Consider the following 15,930-nt stretch of genomic DNA (forward strand, 5'->3'; position numbering starts at 1 on the left):
AGAAAGAGAGAGGCGGGGAGAGAGAATCCCAAGCAGTCTTTACACTGTCAGCACAAAGCCCATCTCAGGGCTCGAGCCCATGAACCTGGAGATCATAACCAGAGCTGAGCCACCCTGGCTCCCCTATTTTATCAATTCATTTTATTTTTTCATTTAAAAAAATCAATTAATTTTTTTTAATGTTTCTTTATTTTTGAGAGAGAGAAAGTGCGAGCAGGGCAGGGGCAGAGAGCGAGGGTGACAGGATCTGAAGCAGGCTATGTGCTGACAGCAGAAAGCCCGACTTGGGGCCCGAACCCATAAGCCATGAGATCGTAACCTGAGCTGAAGTTGGACGCTTAACCAACTGAGCCACCCAGGTGCCCCATCTTCACTTTTATTTTTTTTTAAGTGGGCGGATTTCTTTTTGTTTTTTTTTTTAATGTTTATTTATTAATTATTTTTTTAATGTTTGTTTTTGAGAGAGAGAGACAGCATGTGCAGGGAAAGGGCAGAGAGACAGAGAGAATCCCAAGCAGGCTCTGCACTAACAGCGCAGTTTGGGGTTACATTTCACAAACCGTGGAGTTAAGACCTGAGCCTAAGTCAGGAGTCAGACACTTAACTGACTGAGCCATCCAGGTGCCCCCAGATTTATTTTATTTTTAATTTAGCTAATTTAGGTGTTAATACCTTTTTTCTTCCCCCCTTTTTTGTAGCATATCGTCTAATTTGAAAGTCTTCCATGAAAACTTCACTTTAAAAAAATAAGTAATGCCATCATCTGTTATCCTAAAAGACTGAAATGGGGGCTGTCAATTTGAGGTAAGTGTCTAAATTTGTATCTTTACTTACATTAGTTTTCCAAAAGTTAAATATAGAAGGAAAATATAAATATTGTTTAGATTCTAAATCTTTTAGTTAATCTCTATATTGGGGGGTGGGTAGAAATCCTAGACTTTGTGTTTTTTTTCCCCCTAGTCTTTCTTTTAAAATAGTCTGATATTTAGGATTATGTTTACCCCATAGTTAATGGAGCTTCATGAAGGAGACAGATGGGATCATTGTTGTTGAAAGCTTTTCTAGAGAGGCTCATTGAAAACTGAAGTTTTTTTGGAGTTGGCATTTAGGTAACACTGCTGGACAGTAGGGACCATTTCAGGACAGTGTTTGTGGCTGAAAATAAGCTTGCAGTAGAATAAAGAGTGAAGAGGAGGTGATAAAGTGAATATTTCAGCTCTAACTCATTTATTAAGTCAACATGTAGTGTGTATTTAGGATGTGGTGGTCATTTTCCTAAGTACTGGAATTATAGTTAGTGTGACCATATATTCTGATGTAAGCCTCCTGTAGATCAATTAATACCTGTATTTTTTATCTCCATGACTTATTTATTTGAGAGAGAAAGAGAACATGCAAGTGGGGGAGAGGGCAGAAGGAGAGAGAGGAAGAATCTTAAGCAGGCTCTACACTCAACATGGAGGCCGAAGCAGGGCTTAGTCCCACGACCCTGGGATCATGACCTGAGCTGAAATCAAGTTGGATGCTCTGGGAGCCTGTGTGGCTCAGTCAGTTAAGCATCCAACTTTGGCTCAGGTCATGATCTCGCAGTTCATGAGTTCAAGCCCCACGTTGGGCTCTCTGCTGTCAGTGTGGAGCCTGCTTTGGATCATCTGTCTCCCTCTCTTTCTGCCCCTCCCCTGCTCTCTCTGTCTCTCAAAAATAAAATAAACATTTAAAAAAAAGGGGTGCCTGGGTGGCTCAGTCAGTTAATCATTCGACTCTTGGTTTTGGCTCAGGTCATGGTCTCACGGTTTGTGGGCTCGAACTCTGCATTGGGCTCTGCTCTGGCATTTTGGAGCCTGCTGGGGATTCTCTCTCCCTTTCTCTTAACCTCTCCCCCTTGCATGAGCACGTGCACTTGGAATGTGTCCGCACTCTCTCTCCCTCTCTCAAAATGAATAAACATTAAAAGAAAGAGAAGGTTTAATGTTTATTTATTTATTTTGAGAGAGGGAGAGAAAATCCCAACCAGGCTCCGCACTGTCAGCGCAGTCATGTCCTGAACTGAAATCAAGAGTTAGATGCTTAACAGACTGAGCTAGACAGGTGCCCCAAGAGATTTGTATTCTAGTTAAATTTTAATGAGAGAGCCTCACAGGAATTAAAATTTTGGAGGCTTAAAAAGAATGTGTTAGGGGCACCTGGGTGGCTCAGTCAGTTAAGCGACCGACTTCAGCTCAGGTCCTGATCTCGCGGTTTGTGAATTCAAGCCCCGCGTCGGGCTCTGTGCTGAAAGCTCAGAGCCTGGAGCCTGTTTCAGATTCTGTGTCTCCCTCTCTCTCTGCCCCTCCCTCTCTCTCTCTCTCTCTCTGTCTCTCTCAAAAATAAACAAACAACAAAAAAGAATGTGTTGCCAGAAACTTATGGTTACTGTGTCTGTATAACTTGCTTACGATAACAAATGTACTAAGTACTTTTGCTTGGCTCAGGAGAAAGCTATGTGTTTTGATTAGTAGGCAGGAATAACTATGATTTCCCAGGATAGGACAAGATGATTAAATGAGCTAGAATGATTTTTTTATTTAATGTTTATTTTTTTTTTTTGAGAGAGAGAGAGGGAGAGACAGCACAGAGATAGGGACAGAGAGAGGGGGACAGAGGATTTGAAGCAGGCTTTGTGCTGAGAGCAGAGAACCTGATGCAGGGCTCTAACTCACGAACTGTGAGGCCATGACCTGAGCCAAAGTCAGACGCTTAACTCACTCATCCACCCAGGCGCCCCTAGAATGATTTTTACCCCCCAAAGAGTATACTTGTTAACCTTTGAGATTGGAAATTTTGTAAGGATGTAGAGAAGTTTTCATCTTGCTGTTGACTAACACATTGTCTGTGTAACAGTTCAGAAAAGATATTCTGTGTTCAGATGCATAAATAGACCAATAAGAATTATTAAGGGCAAAGAATATCGATGGGATTATAGCTCCTGCAGAGGTTTTTGAAACTTTGCACCTTGATTGTAATTGTCATTAAGATTTGAAATTTTTTTTAATATTTAATTTATTGTCAAATTGGTTTCCATACAACACCCAGTGCTCATCCCAACAGGTGCCCTCCTCAGTGCCCATCACCCACTTTCCCCTCCCTCCCACCTTGCCCTCCCATCAACTCTCAGTTTATTCTCAGTCTTTAAGAGTCTCTTATGGTTTGGCTCTCTCCCTCTCTAACTTTTTTTTTTCCTTCCCCTCCCCCATGGTCTTCTGTTTAGTTTCTCAGGATCCACATAAGAGTGAAAACATATGGTATCTTTCTCTGTATGACTTATTTCACTTAGCATAACACACTCCAGTTCCATCCATGTTGCTAAGATTTGAAAATTTTGAAATAGATCATATTCATTGTCTTCACTATTATAATTATGCCTTTTGTTGGTAAATGACATGTTTTAATTTCAAAAAGCTTACTTTAGAAGCTTCTTACCATGTTACATGAACACTGAATAAACTGAGTGTTTTAAACTTGTGTTCTGGTCTTTACTAGGTCCCCTTCTCCAGTTCTTGTCTTTGCCTCAGGGTTCTTTTTCTTCAATGTGTATTGAGTGTTTACGCAGTTAGAAAAAATGTTCATAAAGATCATATTGTTGAGTGCCTACTGTTTCTGGTCCTTTGATAACATGGGTTTTGCTTTTACTCAGAGAATAACTGTGGTCAGATTGTCATATAGTCTACCATAGACAGTAAGGATATTGTGAAGGAAATTCTGGCTATCTGTGTAGCATGACCTTTCAAAACTGTTTTCTTTGCTGCAAGCATCTCACTTAGCCTTTTGACTGCCACATGACAGAGGAAGTAGTATATAAGGGCAGAATAAATGGCTGCCTTGTTGATCTCAATACAGTTTTCCAATATAAGAGCATGCTAAATAGTCACATATGTTATTAAATAACATTGTTTCATTTATGTGGAAGATTAACAAGTCTTATGCATAATACATAGGATACATTTTAAGTATAATTTTGTAAAAATTTGTAAGTTAAAGTTGAAATAGAAAATAAATTTATGTTACTTTTAAAAAGAATGTTACTTTGGGGTACATAGGTGGTGGCTCAGTTGGTTAAGCATCCAACTTGGCTCAGGTCATGATCTCATGATTTGTAAGTTTGAGCCCCACGTCGGGCTCTGTGCTGACAGCTCAGAGCCCAGAACCTGCTTCCGATTCTGTGCCTCCCTCTCTTTCTCTGTCTCTCCCTGCTCACGTGCTTGCGTGCTCTCTCTCTCAAAAATAAATAAACATAAAAACATTAAAAAAAAGGGTGTTAATTTTTTATTCAAAGTTTTAAGAACTATTAATGATTTGAAATCATTATATACAGCCCATGATGACAAATTCACTATTTTAGTGGGCATATATTTATTTTTAAACTTAAAAAAAATTTTTTTTAAATGTTTATTTTGGGAGAGAGAGTACAAGCAGGGGAGGGGCAGAGAGAGACAGACACAGAATCCAAAGCAGGCTCCAGGCTCTGAACCAGTAGCATAGAGCCCAATGTGGGGCTTGAACTCAGGAACTGTGAGATCATGATCTGAGCCGAAGTCAGTTGCTTAACTGACTGAGCCACTGTAGCGCCCCAGTGGGCAGATATTTTTAAAGCAACTTTGGAGGTACCTTTCTGCTGTTCTTGAGTAGTCAGGAGAGTCTTCTTTAAAACTGTGAAGCGGCTAGGGCACCTGGGTGGTTCAGTTGGTTAAGTGTGCAACTTTGGCTCAGGTCATGATCTCATGATTCATGGGTTTGAGCCCTGCATCAGGTGCTCTGCTGTCAGCACAGAGCCCGCTTCAGATGCTGTCTCTCTCTCTGCCTCTCATTCATTCCCTCTCAAAAATAAACATTAAAAAAGAAAAAACTGTAATGGGGCTATAAAATTGTTGAATTACTATGTTGAATATCTGAAACTAATATAACATTGTATGTCAACTATGTTTCTTTTTTATTTCAATTTTTTTTTTTTTAGTGTTTATTTTTGAGAGAACGAGAGAGAGAAAGCATGAGCGGGAAGGGGCAGAGAGAGAGGGAGACACAGAATCTGAAGCAGGCTTTAGGCTCCGAGGTGTCAGCATAGAGCCTGATGCGGGGCTTGAACTCACAAACCACAAGATCATGACCTTAGCCGAAGTCAGACGCTTAACCGACTGAGCCACCCAGGCGCTCCAGTGTCAACTTATTTCAATTTAAAACAAAAGAAGGGGCTCCTGGGTGGCTCAGTCGGTTAAGCTTCCGACTTCAGTTCAGGTCATGACCTCATGGTTTGTGGGTTCAAGTCCAGCATCAGGCTCTGTGCTGATAGCTCAGTCTGGAACCTGCTCTGGATTCTGTGTCTCCCTCTCTCTCTGCGTCTCCCCTGCTCAGGCTCTGTCTCTGTCTCTCTGTCTCTCTCAAAAATAAATAAACATTAAAACAAAACAGAATGCTGTGAAAGGGCCTAGGGGACGTGAATAAGCACCAGCCTGATTTTAAACTTTAATTTTATTTTCAGCTAGTAGCTGAGCTTTATAATGTTTGTATTTATTTATTCATCATTGAGCAGATAGTTACTGATGTCTTGTATCAGGCACTGTACAGAACCTGAAAGATAAGAGATCCTGTCCCTTTTGTACAGGAACTCACTATCTAGATATTAACAAGGGTAATAGGAATAAACTTTAGCAGGATCAAAACTCCTTGCCCTAGCTGCTAATTTCAGTTCCCTCCCAGAATCTAGACAAAGGTTATAAGGGGAAGCAGTAAGGACATGAGGATGGTCAGGATTCTTTGGTTGGAGCAGTGCTGGTGGACAGGCAACTGCAGGTGAGAGGAAAAATGTGGAACTTGACATGAAGGTCACAGAGCAGAATGGGAAATGGGTTCCCATCAAATGGACTCTTCATGCCTGGTGCTGCCTAGGAGGTTTACATATGTTATTGCTCTTAATCCATTAAAAAAAAGTGAAATTTAGCATATATACAGAAGAGCACATAAAACCTTAAGTTTAGAATTTAAAGAACAATAGAAAAATAAAACTTCTGCATGATAGGCAGGCCAGTTCTATGTGCGTTACTCTATTGTTTTTTTTCTTCCTCTCCCTAAACTACTCTTAGCTGAATTTTTTGTTGCTTCCTTGTTTTTCTGTGGCTGTACCATCTACATTTATATCTTTGACCAATACTTTGTATTTATACTTGAGTAAATGAAATCATATTGTGCATATTCTTTTTTTTCCTAACATTGTTTACAGGGTCCATTCATAGTTATGTGTATAGCTATATTTTCTTAATTTTCCATTTTGTTGAAATATTCAGTAGAACTTACTGATCCATTCTATTAATATACATTTAGGTTGTGTCTAGTTTTCAGATAGTATGAAAAATTCGACATTTAACATTCAGGTACATGTGACATCACAGATTAAGAGTTTTTTCAAGGCTGTATACCTAGTAATGGAATTTTTGGTGCCAGACTCTTTGGAAGAGGTTGATTCAATTTATTCTCCCACCAGCAGTGATCTGTGAAATGGTATCTCCTTGTGGTTTTGTTTTTTTTAAATTGAAATGACTTTTTTTTAAGTTTATTTATTTTTGAGAGAGAGAGAGAGATCACACATGCACAAGCAGAGGAAGTGGCAGAGAGAGAGGAGAAAGAATCCCAAGCAGGCTCTGTGCTCTCAGCAAGAGCCCCACATGGGGCTTGATCTCACAAACTGTGAGATCATGACCTGAGCCAAAATCCGGAGTCAGAGGGCTAACTAACTGAGCCACCCAGGCGCCCCCCTTGTGATTTTAATTTATGTTGCCTTGGTGACTAATGAGGCTGAATATTTTTCCACCATGTGTTTATGGATTTTTCTGGCTGCTGTGAAATTTGTATTTAATTATTTTGCCCATTTTTCTATGATTTTTGATTTATATAATTTTTGTATATTTATTTTCACACTAAATTTTATAAAAATTGTTTATTTGATCATTTTAAAATTTTAATTCCAGTATAATTTTCATGTAATGTTATACTAGTTTCAAGTGTACAATATAGTGATTGAACAGTTCTGTACAATACCTAGTGATCATTATAGTAAATATACTGTTAATGCCCTTCACCTATTTTATCCACATCCCACCCACTTATTTTTTTACAGTTTATTTTGAGAAAGAGCGAGAGAGAGCTCAAGAATGGGAGGGTCAGAGAAAGAGGGGGAGAGAGAGAATCCTAAGCAGGCTTTGCACTGCCAGCCTGAGCCTGAGGCGGGGCTTGAACTCATGAACTGTGAGATCATGACCTGAGCCAAAATCAAGAGTTGGATGCTTAACTGACTGAGCTACCCAGGTGCCCCTCACCCACCTATTTTATTCACTTGTTCAACATTCTTCATTGAATCTTTTTCTGTTTTTTTTTTTTATTAATGTTTATTTTTATTTTTGAGAGAGAGAGACACACACACAGTGTGAGTGGGGAAGGGAGAGAGAGAGAGAGAGGAAGACACAGAATCTGAAACAGGCTCCAGGCCCTGAGCTGTCAGCACAGACCCCGGCATGGGGCCCGAACCCACAAACTGCAAGATCATGACCTGAGCTGAAGTTGGACACTTAACTGATTGAGCCACCTAGGCACCCCTGTTATTTTATTTTTATTATTTATTTATTTGTATATCAAGAACACCTTAACATGGCCTACCTCTCTAGTATCATCCTGCTTCTGTTTTCTGCTTCTCTGTGTCCCTCATAGCTGTCTTTGAACTCCTCAGATGATTAAGGCTTCTTAGGTCTTTGCATATGTTCTTTCTCAACTTTGCTTAGCTAACTTCCTCTCTTCCTTCTAGCATGTGTTAAAAAATCCCCTTTCCTTTGCACTCTTTTGTATATATGCCTCAAATTCACATACTTTGTGTGTCTAAACTTATTAAAAATATAGTAATTCTATTCAGATGACTAGTCAGGAGGAGAAATAAGGCTGTCAATATGTTCATTTCTATCAGGGAATTAAAAATGCATTGTGCAGGGGCACCTGGGTGGCTCAGTCGATTAAGTGTCCCACTTCAGCTCGGGTCATGATCTTACAGTCCATGAGTTCGAGCCCTGTGTTGAGAGCTTGGAGCCTGGAGCCAGCTTCGGATTCTTTAAAAAAAAAAAAAAAAAATTTTAAGTTTGTTTATTTTTGACAGAGACAGAGTGCGAGCATGACCTGGGGAAGGGGCAGAGAGAGAGGGAGACACAGAATCTGAAGCAGGCTCCAGGCTCCAGGCTGTCAGCACAGAGCCTGCCGTGGGGCTTGAACTCACGAACTGTGTGAGATCATGACCTGGACGCTTAACCCACTGAGCCACCCAGGTGCCCCCTGCTTTGGATTCTTAAAGCTTTCTTTAATTTCAGTGTTTTAGCCAATATATTTTAAATTCCTTGAGAGTATCTCCTCAGTTTCCAGATGGTGTCATTTTGGAAACTGGGAAATAAATGAACCTCTAATAGTAGCTTTTACTTGAAAAAATGATCAAGAGGAAAAGTATAGTTTGGTTTTAAGAGCTGCATTCAGTGAGGAAACATTTTTGTTTAGCTTTTGTGTTAGTGGTATGAAATTGATAATAATAACATTTTCTAGTTTATTTCTTCTCTTAGTAAGTCATTTGTGACAGTAAATGATGTGGGTGGTATGAATGAATAAAATTGAAAATCACATTCCACAACAAAGCAGTATTTTAAATGGTGTATTAAGAAGATGAGAGACAAAAATAATGCTGTTTTAACACCAACAAATTGGACAACCCAGAAGAAATGGATCAGTTCTTAGAAACATATATTTGATCAAATCTGAATCATGAAGTAGAAAATCTGGACAGATTACTGATAAGGAAATTGAATCAGTAACTGAAAATTTTGCAACAAACAACAGTCCAGGACCAGATGGCTTCAGTGGTGAATTCTATCAAACATTTAAAGAAGAATTAATACCAACCTTCTCAAACTTCTTTCAAAAAACAGAGGAGGAGCAAATTCTTCTAAACTCATTTTATGAGGCCAGCATTACACTGATAGCAAAACCAGACAAGGACCCACAAGAAAAGAAAATTACAGACCAATATTCCTGATGAATAATAGGTGCAAAAATCCTCAACAAAATATTAGTAAACTGAATTCAGCAATACATTAAAAGAATCATACACTGTGATCAATTAGAATTTATTCTGGGGATGCAAAGATCGTTCAAGATCCATAAATCAGTGATATATGTCACATTAACAAAATAAAGGTTTAGAAACCATGTTATCATCTCAATAGATACAGAAAAAGCATTTGACAAAATTTGACATCCATTTATGATAAAAATTCTCAACAGAGTACAGAGAAAAACATAAGTCAACTAATAATAAAGGCCATGTATGACAAGCCACAGCTAACATCATACTCAGTAGTGAAAATGTGAAGAATTTTCCTGTAAGATCAAGGAACAAGAAAAGGATGCCTGCTCTCACCCCTTTTATTGAACATATTATTGGAAGACCTAGCCAGAGCAGTTAGGCAAGGACAAGAAATAAAAGGCCTGCAAATTGGAAAGGAATTAAAATTGTCACTCTTAGCAGATGAAGAAATGAAGATAAGATGTAGAAAACCCTAAAGACTTCATCAAAAAGCTGTTAGAAGTAATAAATTCAGTAAAGTTGGCAAATACAAAAATCAATCTACAAAAATCTGCAAAATTCTATATTCTACTGACAGACTATTAGAGAAATTAAAACAGTCCCATTTACAATTGCAACGAAAAGAATAAGATATCTAGGAATAAATATGACAAAGGAGATGAAAGACCTGCACACATAAAACTACAGGACATTGATGAAATAAAGAAGACATACTGAACAGAATAATAGCTTGTGTTCCTGGATTGGAAAAAATAATGTTGTAAAAATGTCCATACAACTCAAAGCAATCTATAGATTCAGTGCAATCCCTATTATAATTCTAGTTTTGTTTTGTTTTTGTTTTTGTTTTTACAGAAAAACAAAAACTTTTGTTTTTGTTTTTTACAGAAATAGAATAAACAATCCTAAATATGGAACCACAGAAGATCCTGAGTAGGCAAAGTAATCATGAGAAAGAACAAGGCTAGAGACATCCCACTTCCTCATTTCAAAATATATTACAAAGTTATAGTAATCAAAACAGTGTGATACTGTTATAAAACAGACATGTAGATCAATGGAACAGAATAGAGAGCTCAGGAATAAAGCCATGCATACATGTTTAATTAATTTATGACAAAGGAGCCAAGAAAATGCAGTGGAGGTAAGGACGATCCCTTCAATAAAAGGTGCTGGAAAAGCTGGACAACCACATACAAAGGAATGGCATTGAATACATCTTGCACCACACACAAAAATTAATACAGATTAAAGATGTGAACTTAAGATCTGAACCCATAAATTCCTAGATGAAAACATATGCAGTTACTTTTCCTGTTTTGATTCTGGCAATGATATTTTGGATTTGATACCAAAAGCAAAGGCGATAGAAGCAAAAATAAATGGGACTACATCAAACTGAAAAACTTCTGCACAGCAAAGGAAACCATCAATAAAATGAAAAGGCAACCTATTGAATGGGAGAAAATACTTGCAAATCATATACCTGATGAAGGGTTAGTATCCAAAAGGTATAAGGAACCCATACAAGTTAGATGTGCCCTGCCCTCACCCAAATTAGATATCTGAATAGACATTTTTCCAAAGAAGACTTGCAAATGTCCAACAGGTACATGAAAAGGTGTTCAACATCACTAGTCATCAGGGAAATTACCATAAAAAACCTCAACAAGATCATTACCTTGCCCTATTTAGAATGGCTAATATCAAAAAGAGAGGCAATATAAGTATTGGTGAGAATGTATAGAAAAGGGACCCCTTGTGCACTGCTGGTGGAAATGTAAATTGGTGGAGCCAAAATGGAAAGTAGTATGGAGATTCCTCACAAAACTACCGTATGATCCAACAGTCCCACTTCTGGGTATTTATCTGAAAGAAATGAAAACACTAACTGAAAAAGATGTCTCTATGTTCATTGCAGCATTATGTACAGTAATCAAGATGAGGAAGCAACCTAAGTGTCCATTGATGAATGAATGGATAAAGAAGTTGTGGTACACACACACACACACACACACACACACACACACACACACGAATACTATTTAGGTATAAAAAGAAGGAAATCTTTTGTGACAACACGGGTGGATCTTGAGGGCGTTATTCTAAGAAATAATTCAGAGAAAGACAAGTATATGATGGCACTTAGGTGTGGAATTTTAAAAAAGAAATAAAACCCAAAACAACTAATTAATACAGGGAACAAACTGGTGATTGCCAGAGGCAGGGGTGGGGTGTGGGCAAAATGAGTAAAGGGGATCAAAAGGTACAAATTTCCAGTTATAAATAAGTCATGGGGGTGTAATGTAGAGTATGGTGACTATAGTTAATAATACTGCATTATGTATTTGACAGTTGCTAAGAGAGTAGATCTTTAAAGTTCTTGTGGCAAGTAGAAAAGTAATTGTCTTAAAAATAATGCTGTATTTGAATCTACTCCTGAAATCATTGTTTCACTATATGCTAACTAATTTGGATGTAAATTTTAAAAAATAAAATTATAAAAAGTGAAAGTCTAGGTTGGTAAAAACTAAAAAAAAAAAATGAGCATCTGTAAGGTCTGGTTATGAAATAAAGTGATTCAAAGAAAAAAAATAATGCTGTATTTGAGGTTTTTGAAATAAAATGTGATTTATTAGATTAACTGTAGAGCCTTGTTATAAATTAAATACAGAACAATAGCCAAAAGCAGAGTTTGAAGCATAAATAGATGAAGATTTCAGATTTTTTGAGAACCTAGACCTAGTGACCTATGATGAATTACTATACTCCAAACCTTGTAACTCCCAGTACTTGTTCTGTGGTGCACATGTCATAGGCAGAGTAGTGTGTGGCAGTGGTGGTGGGGTTTCATGACAGTGATACTGTGGTACTGCCTCAGCTTTTCAGGTGAGGTCTGATCCCCAGACACTACCTTCCAGCTTCCTTTGTGAAGTTCAGGCAGGTATTTTATACTTCCCTTTTCCAATAGTCCATCATCATCTCTTGTGATTGAGGTTCTATAAGGGTTGAGGTGGAAAATATTACAGTCAATAATATGAGCCTTTACTATCTCTCTCTGTTTTATTACTTCCAGCAATCTAAGAAGGTGCATAATCTGAATGAAACAAAATAGACAAATCTCCCATTCATGTCTCTCAGCTGACCTAGGTGCTCTGGTACAGGCTGGGTTGCAGACTGCTTCATGTTTTATTTTTGTAAGCCCTTCTTCCCCCAGTCACATGTGTGTTACAGTATCTTGAAAACTATAAGTAGCTAATAAATATTTATTAACTTGAATTCCTTTTTTTTTTTTCTTTTTCTCTTGGTCAAGCCTAGCACTGAAATGACACTCAGCCTGCCTCACCGGACTTACCGTGTCCTCCAGATAGAAATAGACAGTGAAAGAGAGTGTTGGTACCAAGGGAAATATCTCTTTCATTTTTCTAGCTTTTTTTATTTTTTCGAATTCTCTGTTTACTGTCAGTAGTGAAGGAGAAATGAAAGCTACACACAGAAGCATTTTGTCATTCATGGCTGGATGGCTTAGGAGGATAATTGGTCTCCGAAGAAAAGCATTTAAATAGACAAAGAAATACTTGCATACACCAAAGTTAAACTAGTGTCTAAAGTAGTAATCCTGAAGTGGTTTGGGAGAAATGCCAGCTTTTTAGGATGCTGCTTTAATTTTTATGTATTACAACTTATTTTCAAAATGACAGCAGACAGAGCTAAAAGGTTCAGAGCCTGGAATAGTTCTTTTTTCTACAGCTGTAAAGCTATTTAAAATTCTTCTCATGTTACTGTTTGCCATCCAGATGGCTTTCTGGCACTGATTCAGTTCCTAGATGTGAGGGCTGTTGGTTAGTTACTCACCAGCATCACCACACACTTGTACAATTTGGCTCATGACTCACCCTCACAGCACTTACATGTGGGTATCCTTTACTAGATAGTCATTTCTTATTGTCATGATGTCACTTGTTATAAATAGGTACCAGAATTGATTGGATAATGTTTCTGGGATGAAGATGCGTGACATACCCCCCACCCCCCAAAACCCCAAAAGACAGAAACACCCAGTAAGTCTGTTGGACCCATTGCCACTGTAATGAGAAACAGAAACAATTGTCTGGATGATGAAACTTTTGCCTAAAATATATGTATCTGTATAGTAGGTGTCAGAGTATATCCAATAAACGCGAATTATTTGCTTCACTCCTCTACTATTAGCCACAGTGATTAAAAAACAGAAAAGAACTTGTTTCAGAAGTCAGAGTTGTGGTGAGAGGTTAGGAAGAAGAAGGGGGTTGCTATCTTAGAGGGACACCCAAGGAGGCTCTGAGTGCTTGCAGTGTTCTATTTCTGGGTTTGGACTGTGGTTTGCTTTACAGTAGGTGTTTGCTTTATAGTAACTCATTGCATACTTTTGGTGTACTTTTTTATTACTTTAAACAATAAAAATGTTTAAAAATAAGGAATACTTGCCCATCATGTAGGAGAATTCCCTCAGCTGTGTCTTCAAAGGCTAAAGAATAAAGTCACCATGTTTTGAACTAGATATTGGTAGTAAGTTTTTGTCTTACTAATTTTATCTATTTAGTAAAATAATCCTTTTACCTGGGGCGTCTGGGTGGCTCAGTTGGTTAAGTGTCCGACTTCGGCTTAGGTCATGATCTCGCAGTCTTTGGGTTTGAGCCCCATGTCAGGCTCTGCGCTGACAGCTCATAGCCTGGAGCCTGCTTCGGATTCTGTGTCTCCCTCTCTCTTTGCCCCTCCCCTGCTCACCTTCTGTCTCTCTCTCTCTTAAAAAAATAAGTAAACATTAAAAAAAAATGTTTTTAACTTAAAACATGATTATGGTCAACAGTGATTTAAATAGGCTTAACAATTAGTTCCCATGCCCAAAAGTACCATCCATTTAGAAGTGGAACAGAAGGGATAGGGTGAGGGGAGAACATTGTGGGGATGAAATAAAACTACTTGGAAATATGTATCTAATTTGAATTATTTATTATCTTGTTGATAAGCATGATCGAATATTTAGGTTAGAAGAAGGGAGGGCAGACTAAAAAATAGAACAATGAAGAACTTAATTAGCATAACTTAATAAAAAATTAATATTTGAAGGGTGCCTAGGTGGCTCAGTCAGTTAAGCGTCTGACTTTGGCACAGGTCATGATCTCACTGTTCGTCAGTTTGAGCCCTGCATCAGGATCTGTGCTCACAGCTTAGCGCCTGGAGCCTGCTTTAGATTCTGTGTCTCTATCTCTTTCTGTCCCTAACCCCTTCTCTCCTGCACCCTCTCTCTCTCTCTCTCAAATATAAATAAACATCAAAAATATATTTAAAAATCAATGTTTGAATCAAGACCATTTATTAAAAAAATTTTTTATTAACATTTATTCATTTTTGAGAGTGAGAGAGACAGAGTGTGAGCAGGGGAGGGGCAGAGAGAGAGGGAGGCACAGAATCGGTAGCAGGCTCCAGAATCAAACTCACAGATTGCGAGATCATGACCTGAGCTGAAATCGGATGCTCAACCGACCAAGCCACCCAGGTGCCCCAAGACATTATTTTGTTTTGTTTTATTTTATTTTATTTTGTTTTGTTTTATTTTAATTTTTTATTTAAAATTTTTTTTTTGTATTTTATTAAAAAAATTTTTTTAATGTCTGTTTTTGAGAGAGAGAGGGCGCGCGCGCATGAGTGGGGGAGGGGCAGAGAGAGAGGGAGACACAGAATCTGATGCAGGCTCTGAGCTGTCAGCACAGAGCCTGATGCAGGGCTCAAACTCACAAACCATTAGATCATGACCTGAGCCAAAGTCAGTTGCTTACCCGACTGAGTCACCCAGGCACCCCAAGACCATTTATTTTAAATGGAGCATCTTAAACAGGTTAGCAGTATATATTTTTTTAATTTTTAAATTTTTTTAAATTTTGAAAAAAAACTTTATTTTTTATTTTTATTTTTTTATATATTAAATATAATTATTGTCAAATTGGTTTCCATGCAACACCCAGTGCTCATCCCAACAGGTGCCCTCCTCAGTGCCCATCACTCACTTTCCCTTCTCCCCCAACCCCCATCAACCCTCAGTTTGTTCTCAGTGTTTAAGAGTCTCTTATGGTTTGCCTCCCTCCCTCTCTGTAATTTTTTTTCCCCCTTCCTCTCCCCCATGGTCTTCTGTTAAGTTTCTCAGGATCCAAATATGGGTGAAAACATATGTATCTGTCTTTCTCTGCCTGAATTATTTCACTTAGCCTAATACCCTCCAGTTCCATCCACATTGCTTCAAATGGCCAGATTTCATTCTTTCTCATTGCCGAGTAGTATTCCATTGTGTATATAAACCACATCTTTATTCATTCGTCAGTGGATGGACATTTAGGCTCTTTCCATAATTTGGCTATTGTTGAAAGTGCTGCTGTAAACATTGGGGTACAAGTGCCCCTATGCATCAGCACTCCTGTATCCCTTGGGTAAATTCCTAGCAGTGCTATTGCTAGGTCATAGAGTAGATCTATTTTTAATTTTCTGAGGAACCTCCACACTGTTTTCCAGAGCAGCTGCATCAGTTTGCCTTCCCACCAACAGTGCAAGAGGGTTCCCGTTTTTCCACATCCTTTCCAGCATCTATAGTCTCCTGATTTGTTCATTTTAGCCACTCTGACTGGTGTGAGGTGGTATCTCAGTGTGGTTTTGATTTGTATTTCCCTGAGGAGTGACGTTGAGCATCTTTACATGTGCCAGTTGGCTATCTGGATGTCTTTAGAAAAGTCTCTATGTTTGTCTTCTGCCCATTTCTT

At 38.3% G+C, this 15,930-nt stretch overlaps 1 protein-coding gene across 9 annotated transcripts in view; it reads left to right on the plus strand.

Moving 5' to 3' along the window:
- The window catches only part of PIK3CB (phosphatidylinositol-4,5-bisphosphate 3-kinase catalytic subunit beta), a 175,603-nt gene that overhangs the window by 43,571 nt on the left and 116,102 nt on the right, over positions 1-15,930 (plus strand). For all 9 annotated transcript variants that reach the window (XM_042954650.1, XM_042954656.1, XM_042954657.1 and 6 more), the window contains one exon: positions 699-804. The gene's annotated coding sequence lies outside the window, so the exon portion shown is untranslated. The remainder of the gene's footprint in view (positions 1-698; positions 805-15,930) is intronic.

The sequence above is a fragment of the Panthera leo genome, chromosome C2 (assembly GCF_018350215.1).
Source record: "Panthera leo isolate Ple1 chromosome C2, P.leo_Ple1_pat1.1, whole genome shotgun sequence".
NCBI lineage: Eukaryota > Metazoa > Chordata > Mammalia > Carnivora > Felidae > Panthera > Panthera leo.